Here is a 6,753-nt window from a genome sequence, read left to right as displayed (position 1 = left end):
GAAGTACCAGCCTCATCTGCATAATTCTCTTGGTTCCCTAGAGAGAAATGATTTTCAGGGTTGTCTTATCTGAACATAATCTGTAATTCAGACTACAGCCTTCAGAATTTTTCTTTCAAATTCTTTGTGATAGGAATCAAAACTGTCTCTTGGTGTTAAATCTTGCCTGAAATATTTTATACATATCTGGGTCTTTTGTTACAAGATGATTCTGACCACCCAAAAATTAGAATGTGAACATGGCATCTCTGTTTGCTTCTTCAGAATCCTTCCCTGAAGAAATTGTTACCAACCATTAATTCTTTTCTCTGCTAGGCCCTAAGATATTTCCTTATACATACGATCATCTTATAGTATAATACTGTCATCTTATATAGGCGTTTAATAAACGGGATGAAAATACTCAATAAAGATATCTCAGAAAATGAATCATATGGTTACAAATTGATGTCTTTCATTTGCTCATCAAAAGGTAGGAGTTAGCTCAGATATATAACCTCTTACGTATTCAAAAACAATCTGGTGAAACAACTAGCATAAAACTCATCCCAGCTTTCTAAGAATTATTTCTAAGAGGTGGTAGTATATGAAGTCGGAATGGGTTAGGCAATAATACATTAACAAATGTCCCTTAAATCTCACTGCTGCTGCTGCTGCTGCTGGTGGTGGGTGTCCTCTAATCACTGTAGTGACTCAGGGACCCAGGCTTGACAGAGGTTCCACCTTGGGAGATGCTTCTGTTATGGATTGAATTTTGTCTCCCGAAAATATGTGTTGGAGTCCTAACCCCTATACCTGGGGATGTAACCCTGTTTGGGAGTAAAGTTTTCTTTGTTATGTTACTGCTGTGTGCCATTGAATCCATTCTGACTCATACTGACCCTGTAGGACAGAGTAGAACTGTCTGTAGGCTTTCTTAGGCTGTAATCTTTACGGGAGCAGACTGCCAGGTCTGTTCTCCTGAAGAGCCGCTGGTGGGTTTGAACCCGCAACCTTTCAATTAGCAGCCCAGCTCTTAACCATTGTGCTGCCAGGGCTCCTCTTTGTTATGTTAATGAGATCATATCAGTCTGTGGTGGGTACTAAACCTAATCACTTTCCTGTTATAAAACAGAGCAGATTAGTCTCAGAGACACACACACAGGAGAGAAAGCAGGCACCATGTGAGGATCACCAAGGAAGCAAGGAAGGAATCTATACGGTTGAGACCCTGATTTGGACTCTCAGCCCACAGAACTGTGAGAAAATAAATTTCTCTTCTTTAAAGGCACCCAATTGTGGTATTTGTGTTAAACAGCAGCACTGGATAACTAAGACAGTTTCCAAGATCACAAAGGCAGGAAAAAGGGCAGCTGGCAAAATGTGCACTGGTTCTTGATGCTTCTGCCTGGAAATGACAGGTATCCCATGCCTTCACTCTTCATTAGCCAAAGCAAGTCACGTGGCCATGTCAATTTTCAAGTGGGTCAGAGAACCACCAGTCCTGCATCATCCTGGAAGGAGACAAGAGCCAGAATATGTGCACAGCTGTTAACGATGACCACAAATTAGAAAGTGACCTAGGGCCTCACAAGAAATCAAGCAACCAAGGGGGAATAAAAATTCCACACTTTCTTACTTTTGATTAAAATTTCTTTGCAAATGTCCAATAGATGGCAGTTTAAATAAAGGAAAGTGTCAGGTAAACAGCACCTCTTTTGGAAGAAACAGCCAATATGTGTTTGCATAAGAAGATAGTATTCTGTATCTGATAGTGTCTCTGTGGTTCTAGAGCTAACTATTGTGCAGTACTGGATAATCTATTAGCCACTGGTTAAGTGCTTGGCTGTTAACCAAAAGGTAGGCAGTACTGGTGTGATTCCACCAGCTCCTCTGCAGGAGAAAGATGTGGCAGTCTATTTCTGTAAGGATTGTTACAGCTTTGGAAACCCTAGGAGGCAGTTCTACTCTGTCCTATAGGGCTGCTATGGTTAGGAATCAACTCAGTGGCAATGGGTTTGGGTTTTTATTTTCAAAGACGAAATGCTTAAGGTCTTGCTACCCCAAATGTGGTGGGGACCAGCAGCATCAGCATCACCTGGGAGCTTGCTGGAATGCAGATTCTCAGGGCCTATCCCAGCTCTAATTAGTTGCCGTCAAGTCAATACAGACTCATGGTGACCCCATGTGTATCAAGTAGAACTGTGCTCCATAGGGTTTTCAGTGGCTGATTTTTCAGAAGTAGATTGCCAGGCCTTTCTTCTGATGTGCCTCTGGACAGACTTTAACCTCTAACCTACTAATTAGCAGGCCAGCACATTAACCATTTGCACATATTAATGTTTGGGAAGCACTGGATTAGGACATCTGGGATATGACCATGAAATCAATGATAAATCAAGTTTGAAATGATACGATTGAGGCCCTAAATTTGTTTTAAAGTTTTTTTATTTTTATTTTTTTTATTTGCTTGTTTGCTTTTAATTTGGAGTTCCAAATTGTCATAGGGCTTAAGACTCAAAAGAATTTACAGTGTTAAATCACAAGAGAAGCAAAAGCTGCTGTTCTTAAGAATTTTATCTGCATAATGTTTTGCCTGTTAGGCTGGTCTCATGGGACCAGCATCTTATTTTCCTAGCATGAAAGGGAATAGCAGTGTGTGATGTTACCTTAACAGACTTCAGCAGAGGATAGATGATGCTATACCCAGCACAATCTACACATTTCACAATATTGGATAGTAAAAAGCTCCCCCCTTCTTTGGATTAATTATCAGATCCTCAAAGGCAAACTACTGCTTCCAAACTTAATGGAAGGCATACATTACCACAGTCTATCTGAGTCTGCCTATTTTGGGAACAGGGTATTAACCTGGTATACCTGAATGACAACTCATTAATACATTAACACAGTAGTGCAAATCAAATGTGATAGTCATTTCTGTTTTCTTTTTTCTTCCCTAAAAGCAAGAATATGTCCAAAAAGAATAAAATAGAAAGGCTGAAGTAAAATTAAAGGAAGTAATTGCATAAAATGATTTCCTCCCTGAATTTTAGGAGGCTTTTTAGGACATTTTAGCCAACATAATCCCAACCATCGAGAAAAAGCTGATTTGATCCTCAGCAATAATGCCTAGACTTGTTTAATGCATGTTGTGAAAATAATTGCACTCTACATAAATTTCTGAATGTAATCACCACCTGGGGTGAGAATGAAGATACAAACAAATTGTTGTACATTTTGTGGCTCTATCTAACAGAAATAAGCCAAAATTTATCCACGATAGTTTTATGAAGCATTTTCCTTTAAATATGGCCACTTCTCAAAACTACGGCGGCAAGATACTGAAAACATTTAATGAGAAACATAAAATATGTGCAAATAAGGTAGAAAAATATATGTGTATTCAGAGTCACTAAGAGACCTCAGTTATCATCCTTATAATGCAAATGTCTTGACACAGTTTTATTACCATTTGTGGTAATTTTTCTGCTACCACTAAAATAAGTAAGTTTTATCATCTGTAGCTACAGGAAGCTTGGCTAGGGTGTTATACTGCCTCTGGGTTTAGTCTGATAAAAAACCTGTTTCACAGAAAAGTAAATCATGTTGTTTAACTGACATACAAGAGACTGGGACTGAGTAGAACTGGAAGTAAACCCATTTGCCCTTCTACTATTTTAAAAACATGTTCATTCTTGACATTCAGTTCCTGAACTGACTTTCAAGAGGGAAATTTTGTTATATAGGAGTAATGGTTGCTTTACTATATACCTGACCAAAGATTAGATGCTATAGTGCTATTAATATAGTTATGTAACCAGGCCATGCACAGCTCCCTCCCCTTCATTCCCTTCCTCAGTCCTGCTTTCAATTACTGGTTTCTCAGAATCACTCAGGAAACCTCCATTTTCAGGACTATTAACAAACTATTGGAAAGCCCATAGTGACTGTCCAAGGAGAGAAAAATGCATTGGCTCTTTTTTAGAAGAACCTAGAAAGGAGCCTGCAGACCATTGCCACTGAGTTGGCATTAGACGACTCCTTTCGACTGTCTAATGTACAGCAGCTATAATTTATTTGTTAAGGGAACATGTTGTGTTCTCTGTCTTTAGGCCCATTCATTTCCTGTTGTGTTTTCTTCTCAGGAGGAGCCTCTTTGCACAGTCATATTTTATCTTCTTTGAACAGTTGTAAGTTCTTGGCCAGATCCATTTGTGTAATATAGTTAGATTATAGCTTATTTTCAGTAAAATAGTTTAACTATTGTGATGGTTAAGATTGTGTGTCTACTTGGCTGGGCCATGATTCTCAGTGTTTTGGCAGTCGTATAATGTTGTGATCACTTCTCTGTTGAGATTTGATACGTGATCACCCCCATGATGGGATCTGCTGTGAGAAGCCAATCAGTTGAAGGTAAGTTTCCTTGGGCGTGTGGCCTGCATCGAGTGTAGGCGGACATTCAGGCAGGGCTCCAGGGCTTTTGTTCATTTTGGATCCTGCAGCTGGCTCCTGTTTGTCTGACCTCTGGTTTTTGGGACTTGAGCTACCAGCTTAGCTGCGGTGTTGCCTGCCAATCTTGGGATTCGTCAGCCTTCACAGCCTGTGAACAACAGCTGTGCTGTCTAGCCTGCTGATCTTGGGTTTGCCAGCCCCTGTGGCTATGTGAATCAGGAGAATCCTCTTTCCTGACCCATGGACTTGGGACGTTATAGCCTCTACAACCATGTGAGCCATTTCCTTGATTTAAATCTTTCTCTCTCTCTCTGTATATATATGTATTTATACGCCTTACTGATTTTGCTTCTCTAGAGAACCCAACCTAAGACATTTGGTACCAAGAGTGGTTCTAGAGAAACAAAATTGTAAGGATGAGTTTTCTAAATTGGTTCTCAAGTCTGGTTAGTCTTAAAGATGTTGATGACTCTGCTTCCAGTAGTAAAGAGGGCACTGCTAATCCATGGTGTGAGGTGGCAATTCAAATATGCAAAATATCACCATCAATAGATGAGGTATTGGTGAAAGACGAGGCTCTGGGTGATTGCATGTATGATACCTTTCTACAATTTTGTCATAATGAGAAGTATACAGGAGCTAGTTGGTTGGTCTTACTTTCACTACACAAACTGGTGAAAGAAAGAGATGAGCTCAGGGCTTCAGAGTCACAGCTCAAGCACCACATATCTAAAAGTTTCCACTCGTGCCTTGAAAGAAAGCCTTATTTCTTGTAGTAACAGAGCCGATATTGCCGAAAACCAAACCCAGAGTCTTATGGTAAGAATGGCTGAATTGGACTTCTGGGCAACATGGCGCTATAGTCAGAAGCATCACACCATCCCTCCGCAGCAAAGATCAGAAAAACTAAGTCAAACAGAGTCACACGTCAATCCTGAAACCCTAAGCATCAAATGAAGAGATAATCAGCCAAGCACTGAATGGAATAAGAAACTGACTGAGAACAGAGCACCAGCAGAGATACATGCAGAGGTCCCCTATCAGCTACCACAGCATGGATCCACCATCTTGGACTCCTATCGGAGATCAGCAAACAGGAGGTAAGAGAAAGCAGCTTCACAGAGTTTCCAGCAGGAGACAGAACAACCAGTAACCCACGATATAGGATTTCCCACCCCTCACCCTTCTTCACCCCCACTTAGCCTCCTCTGCTTCCTGCAGCCACGGTCTATTGGCGGGGAAGCGCGAGCTTCCCCTCAGTGCCGCTTGGATTCCACCCAGCCGCACTGGCCAGCTCCCTGAGTGCCATTTGTTGGCTGCTGGTGTTGCCTTTTTCCGCTTCTTAGATTTCTTCCTTACCTCTCACCACCTCCCCCTAATTTCTCTCAAATACCTGGCTTGGTGCGCCATCTTTACTTCTTCCTGAAAGGCTGAAAAACACAACTTGACTGTGAAACTGCTTCCCAGCCCACACTGCCACACTGGTGGGACCCCCGGGGCTTTTTTGTTTGTTTGCTCTGATTTGTTCTGTTTTGGTTTGCTTGTTTGTTTTCTTTTTCTTTTCTTGGCTTGGGAGCCCCTTCTAGCCGGGCAGTACCACGCAGCTTGGAAACTAGTCCTTTACTCTGCACAGATACACAGTGACACCCCTGGGGGCATTTCTTTTTTCTTGTTTTTTTTTTTTTTTTAATTTCTTTGTTTAGTTTTCTTCCCTCTCTTATTCCCTTTTTGCCTTTCTTCATTTCCAGTGTCTCAATTTATTCATTTTTTCTTTTGCCCTTTTTCTTTTTTTTTTCGTTTTTTTGTTTTTCCCCATTTCTCAGTCTCTCATCTCTCCACTTCAATAGCAAGCTCGCTTAGCACTCTTTTTTGTTTGTGTATATGTTTTTGGCTCCTGTTCCTCTCTCCTCTCTCTCATCTTTCCCATACCCATCTTAGCTCCACACATCGCAATCTACCCCCTCCTCCTTGCCTATCTGCACTGGTCGCTGAACATCACACTCCCAAGCAGCACAGGCACAGCCTACTGGAACCTTCCCTGCACTGATTCCTGGTCTGCACTGTCAGCCCTGGTACATGCCACAAAAAACCTATCCCAGTAACCTCCCTTTAGCTGGACCAGCCCTGCTGTACCATACCTGAGTGACTGACCCTGCCCATTGGAGAAGGAGGTGAAAAGTATCATGCCCACAGATGAGCAAACAACAAAGAATGCATAGTCTGCCTGCTCAGACATAACCAAATAAAACAAAAAAGCAGGACAAAACAAACAAATCTACAATCAGTAAATGAGGAAAATAACCACAGAATGCCTCAAAG

The sequence above is a fragment of the Trichechus manatus genome, unplaced genomic scaffold (assembly GCF_000243295.1).
Source record: "Trichechus manatus latirostris isolate Lorelei unplaced genomic scaffold, TriManLat1.0 scaffold00042, whole genome shotgun sequence".
NCBI classification, from domain to species: domain Eukaryota; kingdom Metazoa; phylum Chordata; class Mammalia; order Sirenia; family Trichechidae; genus Trichechus; species Trichechus manatus.
The sequence above is the reverse complement of the archived record's forward strand: the minus strand, read 5'-3'. Positions refer to the sequence as shown.